Consider the following 3,383-nt stretch of genomic DNA (forward strand, 5'->3'; position numbering starts at 1 on the left):
GAATTGATAGGCAACCATGCCTGCTCTGCACACTGGGAGGGAGACGATTGGGTGGCAGGCAGGCACTGCAGGTTTTGGATCCAGAGTGAAGTCAGATAAACCAAAAAAGTTCGTAGCCGCTGTGCTCTCATTATTATCTCTAACTTCCCTCGTACTTATTGCATCACTGTATCTGTGAGTAGGTTGAGCACAGTAAAAAATATCTCCACGCCATTTTGTTTAACCTTCATCTACAAGCTGCTGGTTGTAAGCTACTGCTACAACTGGCTTATTGCATAGTGTTTCTGTTCTCTTTCCCTCCCCTGACAACTGAACACTCCTTTCTACAGCAAGCCTTAGCACCGCCTGAAACCCAGAGAGTCATACAGAGACCGGCAGTGCAAAGTACAGTAGAGCCACTGACAGGCTCATTCATACTGACTCAAACTCTCTTTCCCTCTCACACACTAGTCTGTATAAAGTAAGGGCAATGTCATTTAGGCTAGACCTGTCTGTAAAAGCAGCTGGCCAGGACTTTTCCCATGGTAGTTTTACAGGGTGGGGAGGGAGTGAGGGAGTGAGGGAGGGAGGGAGGGAGGGAGAGAGGGAGGGAGGAGGTAGGGGGTCTTAAAGGCCAGCCATCAGAAAGACCAGATGGAGAGAGCCTGTAAAGAAATATTTTAGTGGAGCGAGATTGGGAGAGAAAGCAATGGAGAGAGAGAGAGAGAGAGAGGGAGGACTTGACGAACAGGAATACAGGATGGTAAAATGTGGACGCGTACACATTTGCTTGTACACAATTAGTATTATTTTTAATCTGCATTGTTGGGATGGGCTTGTAAGCAAGCGTTTCATGGTAAAGTCTACCATGTGACAAATACAATTGAATTGAATTTGTACACACACAAGTACTATCTGGTGCTCTTGGCCGTCCCTGACCAGGGAGATTCGGCCATATCCCAAGAGCTTCCCAAAATTGAAATTATTTTTGGCCCATTTTCAGTGTGACTTTCTCTTGAGTTTATTTATTTCCTTTCGGTGTTTATTTCTACTGCATAGCCTCTGGGAGTGTTTGAGTGTGTTTGTCAGTCTGTGTATCTGAATGTTTTAGTTTTGTGTATCTGTGTGTGAAACAAGTGTTTGTGTTTATGTGTCCTTGGTGTAGGGGAGTAATTGCAGATCTCTGTAGTTTTACGGTGTAACATTGCACCCCTGTTCCTCCTTTCCCCTCTCTCTGTCCTCTATTGGCTTACACAGGCCATTAAGCCCAAATCGTACCAGCCACATGAATACCCATGAATGCAGAGGATCTGAGCCAAGCTCTCCATTTCACCCCCACCTCTCATAAAATGTGCTCCTGTTCCCTTTCTTTCCCTCCCTCCCTCCCTCCCTCCACTCACTCCACTTCTCACTTATAAACTTGTCCCTTTTTCCTCATTCATTTACTTCCTTCTTTCTCTTGTTTTGTCTCCGTCTCTGTCCCACCTCCCCCTATGTCTCTCTACTTATCTTTTTCAGTTTCTCTGCTCTCTCTCCTTCTCTCCATTTCTCTGGCTCCGCCTGCCTCACCAAGGGAAAGTGTTCTGTTTTCAGATTGGGCACAGGAAGGCAGTACAGCCCTCTCCCTATTCACTTCCCCCTCCTCCCTTGCCCTCCCTCCCTTCTCTCTCTCTCCCTCTCTGTGAGTGAGTGAGTAAAGCACAGAGGCAGGCATGTTTCAACAGATGGCTAGGGCTGTCCTGATTCAACCACGACTCCACACCGCTGTTGGTTCACTGAGAACTCTGTGAGCGAGCTAGAGAGGGAGAGGGAGAAATGTAACTTTGGAGAGAGGGATTTCTTTTTTTCTTAATTTGAAACTGCCCCTCCCCTTTCCCTCCTCGTTTCTCTGTGTGTCTATATTAGTGCTTTTTTCTCGTTCTCCGTACATCTGAGAGGGTGGTCAGTCAGCCTGTCAGGCAGCTAGCGAGAGAGAGAGAGAGGGAGCGAGAGAGAGAGAGAGGAGCAGAGTAAGAGTAAAACAGAGCAGAGCAGAAAAAGGACAGAGGACAGACAAGAGATGGGAAGTGCATGGTGATGTGTGACTGATTACCCAGCCCAGAGCAGTGCCCCCTCCTCCAGCAGCTCTACTGGGTCAGTACCCTGGGACAGCACCTGCTTCCCTGACAGACATACACACGCTCAGGACCTGCATCTGTGTGAGGTACAGTGGCTTGCCCTACTTTTCACTTTGCTGCCTCTCTCTCTCCCTCTTCCTTGCTTTCTCTCTGTATTTTTTCTGCACTTGCTCCTGCTGGCTGCGCTGATGTAACTGGGCTCTGGGAATTCTAAGGAGGTAGTGTAGCGCAACACAGCTAACCCTCTATGGCTACAGTTACCACCCCCCCCCACCCACCCACCCACCCACCCCTTTGTGCCTCCCTGTCTTAAAGGAGCCAGGTTGTTTGTGCTTCATGCTGTCAGTTATTTTCTGGCAAGGTGCATCCTGTTGAGTGTCTTCTAGTGTTTGCTTATCTCTTTGCTACCTTGCTGATGAGCACGTGGGAGCTTGCATTTGCTGACTAGGAGCAGTGTTACTAGGGGAAAGGGAGGGACGGTGTTACACCCTGTTCCCCTGTCTGTAGCCCACAGCCACCGGGAAGGAGTGAGAGAGACACGGGAAGAGAAAAGAAGGGAAGGGGGAGGTAGGGTTGGGCTGTTGGACAGACTTGAGCTGTCACTCACTATATGCATCAGGTACTGGTTCCCTGTTGAGCAACTCTGCAATGGGCTGTGATAGAGGAACACTGTTAATGTTACTTGGATAGTTGAAAGCATATAAATCATTGTTTTTCAAATGGGAACTTTGATAAAGTGGAGATACTTTCCACTTGGAATAGTATGGGAATGTGAAGTGCCTAATTTTATTGTTTTGGTTTTATCCCACTGTTGAAAAAGTATGGAAATATGAATTGGATGAACTGTCATCCTCTCTATATATCTGTTACAACTAGAACCGCTGGGCCTCGACAGACCCCTCTTCAAGCTTCATCCTGACTGCATCTTTCATCTAACAGTGTAATTATTAAATGTCCTATATGTTTTTGCAAAAATAATCATTTGGTTGTGTTTATGAAGGCCTTGGTAAAAATTAATACTATTTTTACTGTATTTCAAATAACAATAGCATTTTCATTAGTATGTTAGTGTAGGATATACAGCGCATTTCGGAAAGTACTCAGACCCCTTCCCTTTTACCACATTTTGTTACATTACAGCCTTATTATAAAATGTATTGCATCTTTTTTTCCTCCCATTTATCTACACACAATACCCCACAATGAAAATAAAAAAATGATGTCACTGATGTCACATTTACACAAGTTTTCAGACCCTTTACTCAGTAAATGTGATATTTCAGTTTT

At 45.8% G+C, this 3,383-nt stretch overlaps 1 protein-coding gene across 6 annotated transcripts in view; it reads left to right on the top strand.

Moving 5' to 3' along the window:
* Window positions 1-1,570: 1,570 nt before the first annotated feature.
* sulf2b (sulfatase 2b) overlaps window positions 1,571-3,383 on the top strand; it is a 181,541-nt gene continuing 179,728 nt past the window's right edge. For 3 of the 6 annotated variants that reach the window (XM_036988225.2, XM_090184526.1, XM_090184530.1), the window contains exon 1: window positions 1,661-2,182. The gene's annotated coding sequence lies outside the window, so the exon portion shown is untranslated. Of the gene's footprint in view, window positions 2,183-3,383 lie in introns of all 6 variants that reach the window. The other 3 variants (XM_090184521.1, XM_090184524.1, XM_090184522.1) reach the window with 2 other exon arrangements.

Source organism: Oncorhynchus mykiss, chromosome 9 (genome assembly GCF_057628025.1).
Source record: "Oncorhynchus mykiss isolate SJ-2025 chromosome 9, ASM5762802v1, whole genome shotgun sequence".
In the NCBI taxonomy this organism is placed as follows: Eukaryota; Metazoa; Chordata; class Actinopteri; order Salmoniformes; family Salmonidae; genus Oncorhynchus; species Oncorhynchus mykiss.